The sequence below is a fragment of the Anser brachyrhynchus genome, assembly GCF_964034855.1.
Source record: "Anser brachyrhynchus genome assembly, chromosome: 1".
Classification (NCBI taxonomy): domain Eukaryota; kingdom Metazoa; phylum Chordata; class Aves; order Anseriformes; family Anatidae; genus Anser; species Anser brachyrhynchus.
Genome location: NC_137694.1, coordinates 162,794,952 through 162,815,300, shown reverse-complemented (window position 1 = coordinate 162,815,300; position 20,349 = coordinate 162,794,952). Strand labels below are relative to the sequence as shown.

Genomic DNA, 20,349 nt, shown 5'->3' with positions numbered 1-20,349 from the left:
TATGACCCTTCTTATAGATGGGTGTCACATTAGCAAGTCTCCAGTCATCTGGGACCTCTCTGGATGACCATGACTGCTGATAGATGATGGAAAGCAGCCCAGCAATCACATCCTCCAACTCCCTCAGCACCCTTGGGTGGATCGAATCTGGCCCCATGGACTTGTGATGGTCCAGGTGGAGCTACAGGTCTCTAATTGTTTTTGAACTGTGGGGAGGTTCTTCTGCTCCCCATCCCAGACTTCCAGGTCAGGAGGCCGAGTACCCCAAGGATAAGTGGCCTGGCTAGTAAAGACAGAGGCAAAGAAGGTATTAAAGACTTCAGCCTTTTTCTTATCCTTAGTAGTCATGTTCCCCCCTGCGTACAGTAAAGAATGGAGATTCTCTTTGGCCCTGTTCTTGCCATTAATATATTTATAAAAACATTTTTTGTTATCCTTAACCATACTGGCCAGGTTGAGCTCGTACTGGGCTTTGGCCTTCCTGATTTTTTCTCTGCATATGCTGGCAATTTCCTTGTATGCTTTCTGAGTTTCCTGCCCCTTCTTCCACCAGACATAAACTCTTTGTTTATCCCAGACACTCAGCACAAGTCCCCTGTTCAGCCACGCTGATCTTCTTCCCCACTGGCTCATCTTACAGCACACAGGGACAGCCTGCTCCTGCGCCTTTAAGACTTCCTTCCTGAGGAGCATCCAGCCTTCCTGGACCCTTCTGCCCTTCAGGAACGACTCCCAAGGGACCCTCCCTACCAGTATCCTGAATACTTCAAAGCCAGCCCTCCTGAAGTCCGAGGTATGATTATTTAGCTATAGATATAGATAGACAACCCCATGGAAACAGAACAGTTTTCAAATATTTTGTACACAGTATGCTGTCTGTTATCCATAGCTAATGCAGAAGAGAGGTTCAGTGAAAGACCTGGTGATTCTTTTTATGTTTACACAGACACTTATGACATATACAGGAAAGAATTACATTTTTTTTTTCCAAGATGTCTGCTGGAAAAACTACACAGCAGGCTGTAAGCAATCCAGAAGATTCGTAGAGTACATTCAGGATAAGTTCCTGGTCCAGGTATTAGATAAACCATACAGAGTAGAAGTGTTACTGGACTTGGTGCTCACCAATGTGGAAGAGCTCATTAAAGAGACAGTCTGGGCTTCAGTGACTATACCCTTGTTGAGTTTGTGATCTTGAGGAATACGGGCGTGGCAAAGAGCAAAGTTTGGACCCTAAACTTCTGAAGAGCTAACTGCAAGCTATTGAAAGACCTAGTAGATGAGATCCCCTGGAACACTGTCCTTAGGGACAAAGGCGATGAGCAGAGCTGGCAACTCTTTAGAGATGTTTTCCTTGGAGTACAAGAACTCTCAGTCTTCCTGTGTAAAAAAAGCGGGCAGGGAGGGCAGACAACCAGAATGGCTGAGCAAAGACCTACCGGGCAAACTGAGGTGCAAGAAGGAAATGCACAGGCAGTGGAAGCAGGGACACGCGGCCTGAGAAGAGTACAGGGATGCTGTCTGGATGTTCTGGGATGGGATAAGGAAAGCCAAGGCACAGATAGAACTGAGCTTGGCAAGGGATAGAAAGAATAACAGGAAGGGATTCTATAGGTACATTGCTCAGAAAAGAAAGGCCAAGGAGAGCGTACCCCCTCTGATGGATAAGAAGGGTGAACTGGTAATGACAGATATGGAGGAGGCTGAAGTACTCAACAACTTCTTTGCCTCAGTCTTCACTGACAGTCAGGCTTCCCAAGTATTTTGTTTCCCTTAACCCGTACATGGAGGCTGGGGGAGAGAAGTCCCACCCACTGTAAGCGAAGCGCAGATTCAAGACCACCTGATGAAACTAAACAAGTACAACTCTATGGGGCCTGATAACATGCATCCAGGAGTCCTGAAGGAATTGGCTGATGTAGATGTCAAGCCTCTCTCCACCCTGTTTGAAAAGTCCTGGTAGTCGGGCAAATTCCCTGGTGACTGCAAAAAGGGAATCATCTCTACCGCTTTTTAAAAGGGTAGAAAGGAGGACCCAGGGAACTACAGACCAGTAAGCCTCACCTCTGTGCCTGGCAAGATCACGGAAAAGATCCTCCTGGAAGCAATATTAAGGCACATGCTAGACAAGGAGGTGATCAGAGACAGCCAGCATGGCTCCACAAAGGGTAAATCATGCCTGACCAATCTGTTGGCCTTCTATGATAGAGTGACTGCATCACTTGATGAAGGAAGACCAATCGATGTCATCCACCTGGACTTCTGCAAAGCCTTTGACATGGTCCCACATGATATCCTGGTCTCCAAATTGGAGAGATATGGATTTGATTGGTGGACCATTCAGTGGATGAAGAGAGGGCTTGAAGGTCGCACCCAGGAAGTGGTGGTCCAAGTCTACGTCCAAGTGGAATCCGGTGGTGAGTGGTGTACTGTATGGGTATGTCCTGGGACTGTTATTGTTTAATATCTTTGTCAATGACATAGACAGTGGAATCGAGTGCACCCTCAGCAAATATGCATATGACACCAAGCTGAGTGGTGCAGTTGATACAACAGAAGGAAGGATGCCATCCAAAGGGATCTGGACAAGCTTGAGAAGTGGGCCCACGAAAACCTAATGAGGTTCAAAAAGTCAAAGTGCAAGGTGCTGCACCTGGGCCAGGGCAATCCTGAACATGAGCACAGACTGGGAGAAGAACTCATTGAAAGCAGCTCTGCAGAGAAGGACTTGGCCATTCTGGTGGACAGAAGGCTTAACATGAGCCAGCAGTGCGTGCTTACAGCCCCAAAGGAAAACTGCATCCTAGGCTGAATCAAAAGAGGTGTGACCAACATGTTGAAGGAGGTGATTGCCCCCCTCTATTCTGCCCTCGTGAAGACCCACCTGGAGTACTGCATCCAAGTTTGGGACCCCCCAGCACAAGAAGGATGTGTAACGAGCAAGTCCAGAGGAGGGTTACAAAGATGATCAGAGGGCTGGAGCACCTCTCCTATGAAGAAAGGTTGAGAAAGCTGGGGCTGTTCAGACTGAAGAAGAGAAGGCTCTGGGGTGATCTCATTGCGGCCTTTCGGTACTTAAAGGGTGCTTATAAAAAAGACGGAGAGGGACTCTGCTCAATCAGATAATGATATGACAAGGGGGCATGGTTTTAAACTAAAAGAGCGGAGATTTAGATTAAAGGTTAGGAGGAAATTCTTCACTCAGAGGGTGGTGAGGCACTGGAACAAGTTGGCTAGAGAGGCTGTGGATGCCCCATCCCTGGAGGTGTTCAAGACCAGGTTAGATGAGGCCTTGAGCAACCTGATCTAGTGGGTGGTGTCCCTGCCTATGGCAGGGGGGTTGGAGCTACATGATCTTTGAGGTCCCTTCCAACCTGAACCATTCTATGATTCTTTCTTATTGCTGATTCAGCATTTTGGCCATGAGCACAGATAATCTTATGGGCTCACTTTGCCTGGGTTTTGGACTAATTTACTATATCTATAAATGAGTTAGCTTTGTATGAACCAGTCTTAGGAAATAAGCGGACCAGCTTTGGCAACTTTTATTAACACAGCCTGATCTACTGTTATTACTGGAAAACAGGCACTACCTTACCTTATTTACAAAAACCTTGGTTAACTTTACTCTTACTATAGAATATGTACTGTGCAAATACCCCTGAAGGAAACAGATATATTAGGAGAATACAGATATAAATCTAGTCTGCCAACGAAACCTTGCCTTATTGGACACTGTGGTATTGACTTTTTTATTGATTTTTTCTTGTACTTCACAGATAGGGTAGCAAAAGAAAGCATTTCCTGTTTTCCCAAGTCTTCCCCCTAAATTCTTCATACTATTCTGTTGCCTGCTGCAGCCTGAACTGCCTTTATCTCTTCTGGTTATTTCTCCGCAGATACATATAGGCAACCAGATTTATGTACTAATCCCTGAAGTCTTATATTCTAAGCATTTTTTGACACAAAATACTTGTTCCTACCTATGTACAAACAGGACATAGTGGACAATAACTACAGCTATATAAATAATCATAGTAATAAGCCTTGGGAGTGACTGTGATAAAGGATGCTTAAGTTTCAGTCAACAAGGGATTGAATTTTCTGCCTTTAATAGTAAATTTCACAACTTCTACTCTAGTCCTATGTTTTCAAACTGTGAATTATGATATCCAAGAAAATCACAGAAAGATTCAAAGAAATTTACAAAGTGTTTATACTATCTGTGTAGCATTAATTACCCAGCTGTTGTTGCCAATTAAAGGCAGTTAGCTGTTCCCTGGCTAATGGTACACTTGTACACAATAATTACAGCAATTTCTCAGAGCACCTAACAGCCCTTTTGAAAGAGACAGGAGGAAGAAGTTCCATTCGGAGGATTTGCCTTCAAAAGCAATAGAAACTTAAAGGGACTTGTATTAGCAAAAACATTTAGGCAATGCTGATTACTCCTGCAAGAAGTAATAATAGCAAAGTTACTTTAATATATATATATTTATTTCAATGTAAAATCTCAATCTAACTTAAGTCACACGACTAATTTAAAGGAGTCCATGATATCAATTTTCTTTGTGCAAGCAAATTCATGATCAGGTCCCAAAACTCTTCTCTTTTTGTTTCTTATTTTTAGAAAATGTTTTATGTTAACTTTATACCAAAGAGTATTACAGATTCTGTAACATAAAATCCAAGTAGCAAATCTTACCACATAACCAAGTCTGCTGCAGCTGTTTATAAAGTATCATTAAATAAGAGAAACATTTACCATTTTGGTAAATGCCATTCTCTAATTCCATTTAAACAGCATTTATTATTTACAGGATTTTCTATGATGTAAAAATCTGCTGTCCAATCTCCCGATTCGTGTTACACAGTAAGGTATCTGTAAGTGGTGCATAGGTTCAGTTTTCCCTTAATTCTGTACTGTATCAAACACGTGCATGTCCTAATCACCTAACTGGAGGACTTCTCTATTCTCTCTTGGTTACTTTGGCTGAGTTGCTGAATTGAAGGATTACAGGACTATTAACATAAACACCATTTTCTAGCCCAAAGATTAAGCCATTTACTTTGGCGGCAGGAGCCCCAAATTCTATTCCATGTCCTCTGTTTCTTTTAGTTTCTGAATGAGTATCTCAACTCCAGTGTTATAAAACATATCATTATATACAAGGGTACCAACCAACCAAAAAAACAAAACTAAAACTAAATAAAACAAAGCAAAACAATTTTTAAAATAAAAAATAATTTTTAAAATAAAAGATACATAAATTTTTTAAAGGAGTGATAAAGTTCACTTAAATCCAGGAAAGAATTTGGGGCTGTTATCTCAGTCTCTAATAATGATCTGTCCTATGTTTGCATAAAATCCCAATGAAATTTTAGATGTCATCTGTTATCTACGGGTGCTAAAGCACCTCTTTTCTCAACAAGCCTGCTGTTAAAAAGGTAATAAAACAGTTTGATGGAAACATCTGTCTCAGAAGACTGATCGTAAAATTCCATATAGATTCAAAAAGGACTCTGTTCCCTGAATTTAGAGTGTTTCCTCTGAAGTCACTAGACTCCTCAACTGTGATCACTCTGGAGGTTTTGCAAGCACTATGAATATACCTACTTATACAGTAATACGTACTTTTACAGCTGTAGAGGGAATCTTGAGACACCTTCTCGAACTTTGACAAAGATATGCACTGTGTGCTATATCACACACAGATGCATCCTTTCATAACCAGCTGTGCTGAGAACTGTGTTAGGGAAAAAAAACACCACCACCACCAAAAAAAAAACAACAAACAAACAAAAAAAAGATTGAACTTTTGTGTGCCCATGCCAATGTTCTGTGTGAGAGGTATTAAGGCGAATATCAAGTCTGGATGCAGCATTAGGTGAATGCCACAAGGTAGCCAAGCCAAAAGTGGTGTGACAAATTATTTGAATCAGAGCCTTTCAGTCCACAACAAGGGTCTTCACCAGACCCTTCATTTCTCCACTTTCCACTTATGAGACCCTGCCTTCCCATTCATACCTCCAAAAGAGAAAGAAAACAAACAAACAAACAAACAAAAACAACGAACAACAACAACAACAAAATTTCCTCACACCTCTGAGAATAGCAGAGGTTCCCCTGAGCAACCCCACAGTGCACACTGAATGCATTACCTAGGAATGTGTTTTTACTGTCTTTATTTGGGGCATAACAAAGTGGATGGCTTTTACAGTGGATCAGCATTCTTTTTGCATGAGAAGAGAATCTAACCTTTCAGAAAAAGAAGACAAACAAGGCTCAGATGTCAAATGAATCTGAGAGGATTGAATGGGGACTGGCAGACTGGTGCTGAATGTAGAAGGTCACCTGACTTCTCAGAAACACAGCAGAAAAACATTCTTAGACTGCCCTGGTAGGGATGGGTATATCCAGGCCAGAATGAGAAAGAAGCTTTTCTTTTAGATAGCTCACCTTGGGCTGATCTGCGAATACACCTACCATGCAGTGTGATGAACTTCACAATAAGAGACAGATATTTGGTTTCTATATGAAATATTCACTGCTGCCTAATGACTGATACTGGTCTGAATAAAGTGGCACTGATTAGTGGATGCTTTGGGATTGTTATGAAGATCCTGACACAAAAAAAAAAAAAAAAAAAAAAAAAAAAAGGTGAATTAGATAGAACTGAAGGCAAATACCAAGAAAAATAAGTACCCTTAATACCAGTTCTAGTTGTACTCTTATCTTCCTCTTTCTCCCTAAGAAAGTAGAAAATCAAGTTTTAGACGGCTGTTTTAAAAGAAAGTGAAAACAAGTTTAAAGGTATACACATATATAGAGCTGCAAATGATGGCCGCTTTGTTAAAACCACAAAGATTGTCTTCATATATTGAACTACCAAAATCTTCAGTTTCTGAGCCTAGAATGCAATTTTCCCTAAAAATAGAATCAGAGAATAGAATCATAGACTCAGTTACATAGGAAAAGACCTCCAAGATCACAAGGTCCAACCATTAACCTAACTCTGCCAAGTCTACCACTAAACTTAAGCACCACTTCTACATGTCTTTTGAGTACCTCCAGAAACAGTGACTCAACTACTTCCCTGGATAGTCTGTTCCAATGCCTTGCAACCCTTTCAGTGAATAAATTTTTCCTAATATACAACCTAAACCTCCTCCAGTGCAACATGAGGCTATTTCACAGAATCATAGAATGGTTTGAATTGGAAAGGACCTTAAAGATCATCTAATTCCAACCCTCCTGTCATGGACAGGGATACCACCCACTAGACCAGGTTGCTCAAAGCTCCATCCAACTTGTCCTTGAACATTTCCAGGGGTGGGGCATCCACAACTTCTCTGGGCAACCCGTTCCAATACTTTACCACATTCAGAATAAAGAACTTCTTCCTAATGTCTAATCTAAATCTACCCTTTCTTAACTTAAAACCATTCCCTCTTGTCTTATCACTACACTGCCTGACAAAGAGTCGTTCTCCTCCTTTCTTGTACCCTTTAGGTACTGGAAGGCTGCATTGAGGTGTCCCTGGAGCCTTCTCTTCTCTAGGTTGAATGTCCCTAACTCGTTCAGCCTTTCTTCATAGGGGAGGTGGTCCAGGCCTTTCAATCATCCTCATGACCCTACTCTGGGTTCTAATAGGTCCATGTCCTTTTTCTGGGGTCCCCAGAGCTGAACACAGTACTCCAGGTGGGATCTCACCAGAGCAGAGTAGCCGGGGAGGATGACCTCCCTCAACTTGCTGGTCATGCTGTTTTTGATGGTTTTCATGGTTCAACCAGGATATGGTTGACCTTCTAGGCTACAAGTGCACATTGTTGGCTCATGTTGCGCTTCTCACCAACCAGCACACCCAGGTCCTTCTCATCAGGGCTGCCCTCAATCCATTCTCCACCCAGCCTGTATTTGTGCTTGTAATTGCCCCGGCCCAAATGCAGGACCTTCCACTTGGTCTTGTTGAACTTCATGAGATTCTCACAGGACCACCTCTCAAGCCAGTCTAGGTGCCTCTGGATGGCATCCCTTCCCTCCAGCATGTCAACAACAATACATAGCTTTGTATCATCGGCAAACTTACTGAGGGTGCACTCAATCCCACTCTCCATGTCATTGACAAAGGTGTTATACAGCACCAGTTCCAATACTGATCCCCCCCGAGGAACACTACTTATTACTGATCTCCATTTGGACATTGAGCCATTGACTGCAACTCTTTGAGTGCAACGATTCAGACAATTCCTCACCCTACGAGTGGTCCTCCCTCAAATCCATGTCTCTTCAATTTAGAAACAAGGATATCATGCAGGACAGTGTCAAATGCTTTGCAGAAGTCCAGGTAGATGATGTGATGATGTCAGTTGCTCTTCCCCTACCCACCAATGCTGTAACCCCACTATAGAAGGCCACCAGATTTGTCAGGCACGACGTCCTTAATGAAGCCATGTTGGCTGTCACAAATAATCTCCTTATTTTCCAAGTGCCTTAGCATAGTTTCTAGGAGGATCTGTTCCATGATCTTGCCAGGCACAGAGATGAGACTGACTGGCCTATAGTTCTCTGGGTCTTCCTTTTTTTTTTTTTTTTTTTCAATTTTTTTTTTTAATGGTTATGTTTCCCATGTTCCAGTTAATGGGAAATTCCCCAGACTGCCATGACTTCTCAAATATGATGGATAGTGACTTAGCAACTACATCCACAAGTTAGTTTGCTCACGACCCGCAGATATATGTCATCAGGCCACGTGGGCTTCTGCACCTTTACATTCCTTGGGTGATCTTGAACCCGATCTTACCCTACAGTGGGCTGTTCCTCATGCTCCCATTCCCTGCCTTTGCCTTCTTGGGACTTGGGCTATATGGCTAGAACTAATTTCCTCTTGTCCTACCCTATATAAAGACTAATTACAAAACAGTTACTGAGAAATAAATCCTAGGTAGAATACTGGTTACAAAGAGATAGAGCTTATAGGGTCACATTTTAATCAAGACCTGAGGCAGAAGCTTTAACAACATAGACAACAAAAACTGTACTAATTACAGACGAAGAAATAAAAAGTCTTCCAGAGGAGTTTTATGGGAATTTAATTAAGCAAATGAGTATCAGGCAGGACACAGATTCTGGAGGAAAATACTGTTCTAACTCAGGACATTACTTGTTTTTTAATTATTTTAAATTATTATTTCATTTCATTTCATTTCATTTCATTTTTTATTTTATTTTATTTTATTTTATTTTATTTTATTTTATTTTATTTTATTTTATTTTATTTTATTTTATTTTATTTTATTTTATTTTATTTTATTTTAATATTATTTTAATTTTATTTGCTGCAGTGCTGAGCTCGATTCAAAGGCCATTCCAGCTTTTCATCATTCCTGACTCCACCAAGCGTAATGTTGCCTCTATCCAATCCCAATGTTTTGTAATGCTCAGATCATATCTGCCAATGTTATTCAGGAATAAGTATTACAGCACCATGGTACTTACTTATACAACACCTATTCCTAAGGGAGCAAGAGTCTCTATGCATTTCAGTGAAGTGGAAAATGTTAGTATTAGTTCATTGGACAGGTTCTCTTCATTTTCTGTCTTTACAAGCAGTAGTAAGGCTTCAGTTTGCCCTAGGGCTACTAAATGAAATGAAAATAAGCTTGCATTAGATGATGAAAACCAAGAAGTAGAAGTAGTGTCAAGACAAAAAGTATTACTGCCAATTTGCTATGTGAGGCATCATCCAGGAAAAAACAAACAAACAAACAAACAAACAAACAAAAAAAATACCTTCAGATCCAGATTTTCTATTAAACTTTAAACTCTAAACACATTTCCATTGTGGCTGATCTTATGGCCTTTAAAGTACTTTGTATTTAGAAATATAGCAATAACATTTTTATTTTTATTTTTTAAAGGAAACAGTTTGTTAATACATAAAACTAGTCTCAAATCCCATTTTCCGGTTTTTGTATGTTCTAGCTTAAATAAATGGACTAGCATGCCATGTTTTTCGGTGACTGTATTATAATCTGATGCATACATTATCGTTTTAACTACCTTCTCTCTATTGAAGAGACCAACCACCAGCAGACTGTATTCAGACTATATATATATTTTAAAATCAGTTTTTTATAATTTTGATCAGATAATAATAATAATAATAATAATAATAATAATAATAATAATAATAATAATAAGCTTTATAATTTTGATCTAGCTCTGCCATGATAATATTGAATGAAGGAATTTCATAGCTATGCTATTTTTTTGTTTGGGCATATCTTCTGTTCAGGGTGCAGAAAATAAGAAGTAAAGCATAACATGTATTAGGTCTATGATATATGAGGTTTTATAGTCAAGGGAATAACCCACAGTAAGGGGCATCATATCAAAATGACATGATTTATCACGTTATTCATAAATGTCGTCAATTAAGTGTCTTTGTTAGGTCACAAAAGGAAATTTAAAAATAGGCTCTTCAGTGAAAGAATCCTCTATGAATTCCAACATAACTATATAATTTAGGAACATCATTTCTATCAATAATAGAAAAATTGCCTAGGAGGAGTCTGAGTGATTAAGTTTAGCAGATCTCCTTCATCCAGTTCATTCTATTAACAGGATGATTGCATCCTACTGTAATGGAACATTTTGTGGTTATCTGGAAAACTATAACTGACCTGCACTTTATATCCTACATAATTTTATATTTTAGTTTTTATGGTATGTTTCAGTGCAAATTCACCTAGATACTACAGTACTGTGTTACAAACTAGTCTGAGCTAGTGTTTACACTATGAAGTCATATATGCATATAGTGGATGAGGAAATGTTGGTTTAATACACCTATAATGATATTAACACTCAAAACAACTTCATTCTAGTCATTCACTGACAGTGTCTGAGAAACTCTTTAGAGAACTTAGATTCTTAGAGAATTTAACTCTACTAAAGATAGCTATCATCTCCCAGATAGCTAATTGGTATTTATGTCAGATAAAATAATGGAATGAGTCTAATTAAATATGATTAAAACAATTTTTCCTCTTCTCTTGATCAGCAAATTATTCTAATGTTAATATGGGCATCAGGATCTCTGCATTTTCTACTAATCGGTAACCAAATCAAAATATTACTCTAAGTGGATCAATGACTTAAATCAGCCAAAGGACCAGTCTGTCTCGTGGAAGATAGAACAGGCATAACCATTTATTTATTTATTTTATGCTTACCCTAAATTTTGTCAACTCTGAAGATTTCATCTGTACCTCAAAGTGCAGGTAGATAGATAATGGTCCTCCGAAGTACTAGAAGGCTCTGTTATTGTAATTATACCCAGAAAAAGAAAAAGAAACATTATGCTTCATCTGAAAAAGGAATTTACATTGGCTAATAATAATTGCTTAAAATCAAAGCTATAACATTTATTTTGTTACTAGAAAATAGAATAAAAAATGTCCAGAAAGACAAAGTACCTTTCTAATATGTAGGAAGGTTTTCATTTAATTTTCTTGTGATTCTTTCTCCAGAATAGGTCATAATTGCTTATAGATGAAGGACTACAGAGACTTGATAATTATACAGTTTTGTAGCCTTTTCTTTCCCCTAGAATGTAATATTATAAACACTTCAAATGGAAAAAAATTAAAAACAAAATATACAAACAAAAACCTTAGAAATATTCCATGCTGCCAAGACTCTGTTCCCATTGTAGAGAAATGCAAAAATACATGTAGCTTTTAAAGGTGAAAATTTAGACTAATATTTATCAATATGTACCATTTCTAAACCTACCAACCCTACTTTTTGATTTTTTATAGTGTCCTGCATCAAAATCTCTTTCATTCATACAGCATTTTATTTATCTTCTTCAGCAGTGTCATAAGGTGCGAAGAGGAGAGTTTTGTTTAACAAGACACAAGCTTGTGTGAAGAGGGTAAGGTGATTTTGAACTGTACTGTGTACACTATAATAAATTGTTTATTCTACACTAAGTTCTATATGGATAATGCAAAGTGATGCCAACTGAGTGTGAGCCAAAGACCACATATAAATCCCAAGTTCATCTCCTACCAATGTACTTTAAGTGGGAATTACAAGTTACTTTGAACTGTAATTAATTGTTATTACAACTAATAACAGCACAGAACGGTGAGAACTAAAACCAAACTAAAACCACCTTCTCCTTGCCCCCTTATTTCCAGGCTCAACTTCCGTCTCAATTCTTCTACCTCTTCCCCTTGCCAGGTGCTGCAGGGGGATAGGAAATGGGCAATGAGGGTTGCAATCAGCTTACACACTTTGCCACTACCTCATTCTCATATTCTTTCCCTGCTTCAAAATGGGGTCCCTACCAATGGGTGCAGTACCTTCCTGAACTGCTCCAACATGGGCTTGTCTCAGATGGCAGTTCTTCAAGAACTGCTCCAATATAGGTCTGCACATGGACTGTACCCTGTACAGGGAGTGCAGGTGTTTGGGAATTGACTTCTCCTGCATGGATTCTCTGTAGGCTGCAGCTATTGCCAGGTACTGGACTCTTTGCACAGAGGCCACCCTTGGATGTCCCCCTGCTATCAAAACCTTGCTATGTAAACACAATACATGACCAGCAGTCAAACACAGCATATATGCACAACAGCAGAAGAGCAAACTAGTAACATGATGAAAAAAAAACAAAAAAATCATAAGCTATTCTACATGGAAAAATTAGGTTTGTCACCTAGTTTTTACTGTATGGTTTCTAGACAGTAAATGAAAATTTTAAGTTTAGCAAATGTAATGTCATTTTTTTCAATGTTTTGTCAGCTTGAATTAGTTTTTCACATCTCTCTTTTTCATGATGTTGTTACAAGCATTCATTCTGTCATACTATCTTGAAATATCATCATTCTGGTACTTTCCAAGATGGCATATTTGGCAAAATAAGATAATTTTTAAAAGCTGCCAAAAACAGAATGAAATCTACTATTTCTATTAAATCAGATGACCATTCTTCCATGTTGCACTGCTCTATGTTGTAATCTGTAGAACTGCTGCACTTTTGATTGTCACAAGATTTATGATCCAGATCTTTCAAGATTATAGAAAGAACCTGACACACAGGTGATTTTAATTTTAACAAAAACTGAGTGGGAACAAGGTTTGGGTCAACAGCTGTGAAGAATATCAGAAGAATCTATAAAAACTGACATAGACAACTCTATAATGATGGTCTACAAAGAAGATATAAACTTACTTTGAATACTTGATAGAAGATCAGAGCAATTTTCTGCATTTTTTTTCCTTTGTCTTAACTCAGTTTTCTTTTCATAACATATACAGCTACTGATACTTGTCTAAAAATGAATAGAAAAAAAGTCATTCTAAATGCCAAACCAAAAGTATGAAATTTACTTGATGGATATTTACATATTGTGCCAATCTTCAAAGTCTGAAGGTAAGAAACATTATTCCATATAAATCCAAAACATTTGTGAAATTTATATATAAATTGAAAATGGAAAGCTTGTTTTATAATATTAAGGATAATCCATGAATGCAAATAAGGTATTTCTACTACTATTGAATTAGTAGCTATGTGTAGTGATGCTTTTTAAAGCAGGATTTGACTTCTTTTTTTTTTTTTCTTACAATATTTTTTTTCTTAATGTATTCCATGGAAGGAAGGAAGGAAAGTCATTAATAACAAATAATAAGTCTTACTAAGCATGGAGAATTTAGGCTGGAAGGAAGCTTTATCGAAAGCTGTAAGTATGTGAAAATACTGCATCTTAAAGAAAGACATAGTATAATTACATATAAAAATTTTTATCTGGCTACGTCTGACTGCAAAAAGGATGATATTTCCTAGTTTTCTGTACTGCGTAGACGTCTGTGTTCCATGGCTTATTTAGCAGAAGGAGCTGCACATCAGGACTTTGCTCCGTTTTGACCTCACACTCAAAACCAAGAGGTTCATTGGAAAACTTCTACCGCAGAAATTTGGAAGTGGCCTGTCACTTCTGCTCATAAAATGTAAAGCACATTCATTTTGCATCTATGCTTGTAAAGGAGTTTGTTGTAACTGGAGCCCCCTCTGAATTTGCAATTTTCAGTTATCCATCAAAAAGTTATTTTGACAGTATTGTGATAGAGATCTTTAATTTCTGATATTCTTATAAATCATTTACAATATTGACAATAAAGGTCTTCCTCTCCTCTCCTCTCTTCTCCTCTTCTTCTCTTTTCTTTTTTATTTCATTATTATTTTTTAAAGGATAATGGTATGATTCTACAAGTAATAAAGTTATGTAAAATGGGCAATTAAATCATTTTTGTTGAAAACCATTGACATACTGGGGTTTGGCATTATAAAAGATTTAATAATGTGAATAGCTTTCTTAATGGGAGAATGACATTTGCCTATCTGTGGAGTTCTTTAGTGCCAGTCATCTACAAAATGAGGATGCCAGCTGTTGTATGACATTCTGGTACAATTTAGCTGATATGTTACTTGAAACACCTATAAAAGACAAAAGTCTAAAAAGCTTTCATAATCACAATAAAGAAAAAATTACTAAGGATCTTTAAATTCAATATCTTAATGAAATTAAATTGAGTGTGATCAATCCGTAGAATTCATAATTAGAAAACAGTGAATAAATCATATTGTAAAGGAGATATTTTGCAAACAAAGAAAAAAGCATTCTTGTTATCTACTTGTTATTCAACTTAGTAGCTTTCTTTCTCACACAGGTAACTGCAGTACAAACACCACAGTTTATTATAATAGACCCAACCATCTGCTGTTATACACAAGCACAGGTGCTTCAGATAAGGTAAATTGCACTCACCAGGTTCCTAGGGAGTTCGGAGACACCATGTACCGATCTGTGGCAATGATCTTTGAATGAAATCTGAGTGTCACTGAAATGTATCATGAAATTCTGTCTGACTCCAGCAGGGCAATGATTTGCACATCTCTGGGATTCCCTTTCATTTTATGCCTTGCCATTGAATCCACTGATATGAGGGTTTCTTTGTTGTTGTTGCTGTTTATTATTTGCTTATGGAAGGACATTATGTCCACTTAAATGAAAGTTTTTAGGCTTCCTGATCTTTGGAAGTATATGCCTAGGGCTCAGATGCAGATGCAGAAGAAATAGCGAGGCTGAGTACAACCATATACCCAAACTGGCTGTACTGTTCCTATCTGCAGTCTCCCAGTGCATGCACAGGTCACCTGCCCATGTCAAAGCTAAACTCCATTCTGCTTCAATTTCCAAAGTTATTTTTAATAAAGATAGTTTAAGTTCCTTTATTTGCACAGTGTGTACAAAGTACATGAATATTCTCTTTTTAGTTATAAACTGGCTTGCGTGTGGAAAAATATCAGTTTATAACTGGCTGCATCTCTGCTTTTAAAGTTGTGGGGGAATCCTCAGATCTCTAACTATTCAATTTTCTAGTATTCACACAAATATTTTTTCCTGTGCCTAAATTTAAGTCATAGTATATTTATGTTTTAGTAGGAATGAAGCATATGATATTGCTGTGCAACTTCAACAAAATAACAGCAAAAAATAACAATACTGTATAATGCATATTCTATCAAATCATGACTTCAGTTACCTCATTGTATTTAGATATGCACAAAGAATTTCTCAGACAAGATGAACTAGAAAAGTAAAATGCTATTTTTTAAATAATAGTTGTTTTTTTTTAGTTTTCCTTACTTTTTGAGTTAATGTCATGAGTCTTACACTAAAATTAGAACATCTTTTCAAAGTTTATGACAGTGAAACAGATGGAACTATTTTGACCCATCTGTTTCCTTTCACTATCTGTCTACAGCAGCAGACAAGGGAGATGAGACAGTAGCTTTGCCTTTAGGAGAAGCAGCAGCCTGTATATCTAAAATAATGACAACAGTCAGCAAGACTTTAGCTGCTTATACAACTTTGTTACTCCATTATTTCTTTGCAGTCTCATAAGGTGAAGCTTTGTCCAAAATCAGGGTGATCCTCTGTAACAATCTAACCTGACGATTAGGTGTTCTGAATCTGTCAGATCCTTCTGGCAAATGAGAAAGGTGCTAAAACCCTAATAAATGGCCACCAAGAGGCTTTGATAAATATAAAAATAAGCTGTTACTCAGTCATTTTTATACTTCCAAACTGTTCAAGTCCAAAGATATCATAAGGGTTGTGGGTTTTGTTTTTTTGTTGTTGTTGTTTTTAATATTCAAAGTCTTGCTTTATCATTTATGGATATTATGCATTATCCTTCCTAGCATGTTGCAGCTTCACAGAGATTTTTTGGGTGTCACTGGCCTTATTCATAGAATGGCTGGCTGATGTTCAGGCATTTTTCTTTTTATCTTTTCAATTATCCATTACAGATTACAAGTACAAATGGAGCTACATGGGCTAAGTGTACCTCCAGATGAAAACGCATCAGAGGGAGCCAGACATGGAATAAAAGAGAGTAGCTCATTCTTCCTCAGCTCCCTGCATGACAAAAGGTGGCAGAGAACAGAGTAAAGCTGTGTTAGCTGATAGTCAGATATTGTGGAAAGATACTAGTACTGCAATCTGAGCTAGTTGAAACTTGGCTTTATCCTTTACCAGTTTACATTCAAATGTTAGAATAGACACAAATGTATGTGTTTCACCATATGGCAGCAAACTGTAGTGCAGTCATAAAACATTTTAAAAAGCCTTCATCTGTTTCCTTTGAACTTTATTTTTGTTTTTGGCTTTCCATTTTCCTGCCTTTTTTTTTTTTTTTCCCTGTAGCAGTTTATTTTCCCTCTACATCTCCTAGGGAAGTATATCTTGTTAAATAACAGTGAGGTGTAACACTGCAGACCTAAATATCCATGCTGCTTAAGTGGTTCCATTTTGACCATGTCCAAAAACCCTTCTCTGTGAGAAATCTGACATAAAGTAGACTAGTCCTAAGAAGTGTGAATAAAAGCCAGTTGTTTGCACTTGATCTGAAGCAAGGGATCAGCTGTCTTATTTAGGAATAAAAGCATAGTCTTTTGGATCACATTTACTAAGTTGAATTCTTTTGTTTCAGTAAATCTTCATTTAAATTAAAGATATTTATTTCTCCTTGTTAAACCTCCCTTTATCTCTGGCCTATTTTGCATCGCTACCATCAGTGCTCTATCATCCCTACTAACTACATCAGTTCTATCAGCCTTTCCTTCATCTTTTTCTAAAATTACTTCCCTAGCTTTCTATATTTTTTTACCCAATCATTTATTTCGCTGCTTATCTCCTTATCTACAATCTGTGTTAGACCGTTTTGTATTGTTTTCTTACAACCTTTTTCCATTTATTTTTAGGTTTGACCCTACATACTGACAATAAGGAAAAAAAAGTCGGTCTCTTCACTGATGAAATATGGAATAATGATCACAGACTCACAGAATGGTTGAGGTTGGAAGGGACCTCCGGAGATCATCTAGATGATCTGTCCTTGCACTGCAATTCTGTTGGTACATTAAAATATGGCAGTGAATAATCCCTTGGCTAGCCCATCTCCAGATCAAACAGACTACTGGGTAAGAACAGAAATGGCTGAATGGAGAGATGGCAGAGACAGACCTAAACAAAACATTTAACAATCTGACTGTAATATTCTTCCTGACAGTCCCAGTCTAGGGAATAAAGATTTGAGTTTGAATGCTTACAAGGGTTAATGTAATTAATGCTCTTGTCAGTAACTCATGTAAGAGTTTATTATGTGGCAACAGCAGAATTTATTTATTTGTAAGAGATGTAAGACCGGAAAATGTTATTCCTGGGTGCCTGGGAATTTAACCCTGACTGTCTTATTGTTGTTTAAAGACTTTATGAGTGTTTGACCTTACTTAGAAACATAACTACTCTAACTTCCTCTTGTAAGTTCACTATTTAAAAATAAGCATTTAATAAACATTTTACTGATTTTGGTGTAGTTTAATGTTGACACAATTTAAAAAAATTCTTGAGGAATTTTGCATGGACTGTATGTAAAAGTAAGCATTAAAAAGATTACATTGCTACCAAAAACCAATTGCAATTTAAAACCAGCAGTTAGTGCAACTAAACTAACTAAATTAGTGCAACTAACTAACTAAATGTTCAATCAGCACACAGTAGAAAAAAAAGTGAAGAATAAAAAGACATTCCCCCTTTTATATTCTTTCCTCTCTGCTGTCAAATTTTAAAAGAAGAAATGATGAGCTCTTTAGTATTCACAGCTCTGAAATGAAAAGACAAAGAAAAGACCACAGAGAAAGGTATCCCCAAAGAAATCATCTGTCAGTGTCAAATATGTGTGTTTTAGTGTTTGTGTAAATAAATATATATACCTGTATGTATATATCAGACAGGATAAGTAAATACATAATTTAAGAAGGAGGCTTAGCAGAAGTCTTATCTTAGATGAAAGACCGGCATTCAAAATTATATTGCCTGTAATCATCATGGGTTTAATGCCAATAGCCATGACTTCTAAGATTTTATTATTTAAACAGATTTTTTGTGTCACTGATGCACGGGGGAAAAAAAAAATCTTCATAGCATATTTATGCTGATATTTTAAACAACAAAATATCTAAAGGGAAAGTCCAAATTTCTGTAACTAGCTATATGCTGACTTCTAAGTTCACAATATATTGTCATGAATATATTTTTTACACAACTTTGAGTTAGCAGCAATTTAGGATTTATTTTACACTTTTATGGTAAATAACAAGATTAGATCTTATGATTCTTTACAGTATTTAATCCACATTTAATCAGCCAATTTAGCACAACGATTTCAACACAATTTACTACAACAGAAACAGCAACTTAGTTAAAGATTTGAGAATGGCAAGGTTCAAGAGAGACTTACAGCAGGGTGGGGGGGGGGGGGGTTCTAAAATTTGCTGTGCATTTACAAACTTCTCCCCCTTCTGTCTGTCCACAGACAAGCTTTCACCCTCAAGGAGTCATCCCTGAGAAATGTTCCACCTCAGAGCTTCCCCAGTGTGATCCGTCATTTCCCCATGAGGGGTTTCAATGGGTACCTTCATGGTCATGGCTTTGAGCATACACGTAGCACTCCATTATTGATGAGCTGTCCAGTTCAACGAATGGTCACATTGAGGCCTACAGTGGTTTGATGCAAGACTTCTGTCAAGTACAGGAGTACAGGATACCCACCACACTATCCATGACATATTCAATTTTCTGCCTGTTTAGGATAACACACCAAACAAAGCACTAAGATCTTTAAAACATGTAACATACGCAAAATTCAAAGTATACACATTTATTTATTTATTTTTATTTTATTTTGTAGTGTCCATAGACAATGCAGAGTTAAATTAATTTACTTTTTTACACCCTCAGAACAATAAGACAGATTTTTCATGCTTATTAAACACAAAGGTTAAAAATTGCAATATGCTTTACTAAACCACGCAAAAATTATTTACCAGCTGCATAAGTGAATGGGCTACACTTGGGCTGTTCTGGAGAGTTCAGGGATTCTTGAATATTGATTTTTTTTTCTCTGGGATAAGTTTCCTAAAAACTTTAAACACAACAACAGACTTGAAATGGCATACTTCCGTATTTTCCTTGTCTCCTCCTGCAGCACAGATGTTATTCCCTAGTCAAACAATCTGTACTGATATGATGCACTGCAGAAGACACGCACACACACACATGCACATTAAGCTTGATCTTGGGGGTGTATGGAGGGGTGTTTGAGTAAATTTACAAACTCTAAATCAATTCTAGCAAATGCAACGTGTGTGGTGCACTCTTCCAATTATTTCTAATGTAATTATGCAGCTGTTCAATACCCCTTCTAAGGCGCATCAATATCACAGTCTATTCTAAACCGTGTTCATTCTCAAAAAAGCTTTTTAGATTATTTTGCCACTAAATTAAAATTTTACAGTTTGCCAAAAGCAAAACCCAGCAAAGGGAAATTTAAATACACAGCACAACTGTGCTTAAAACTATATTCACAAACACTTTAAATTTTCAGAAAATTATACCTTTAAAAACAGGGATTGATTTGGAAGCTGTATCTTCTTACAGGGTAAATAACAAGGGATTTAACTTCTAAACTTATGTTACGGGATCCATTCAAGCTACTTTAAACACAGTGTACTTACTAACTGTATTTCTAATGAAAAATGGCCAGGAATAAAAATTCAGCTCTGAATGCCTGTTGATTCTGTTCTGAACAGCTCTTACCAGCTTTCTCAAGAACAATATTCAGGACCCTGAACTAAAGTTTTAGAGAAGTGAACTTCCAGGTGTATAAAGATCTTGTTCTGGTTACTTGTCCAGGATCCCTCTGATTCC

General features: G+C 37.5%; 1 long non-coding RNA gene across 1 annotated transcript; it reads left to right on the top strand.

Annotated features, from left to right (window-relative positions):
• The first annotated feature begins 13,143 nt into the window (after positions 1-13,143).
• On the top strand, positions 13,144-18,732 carry LOC308180050. The gene is made up of 3 exons (XR_013940712.1): positions 13,144-13,445; positions 14,744-14,826; positions 17,343-18,732. It is a non-coding gene; the product is annotated as an uncharacterized lncRNA (long non-coding RNA).
• Positions 18,733-20,349: the final 1,617 nt, after the last annotated feature.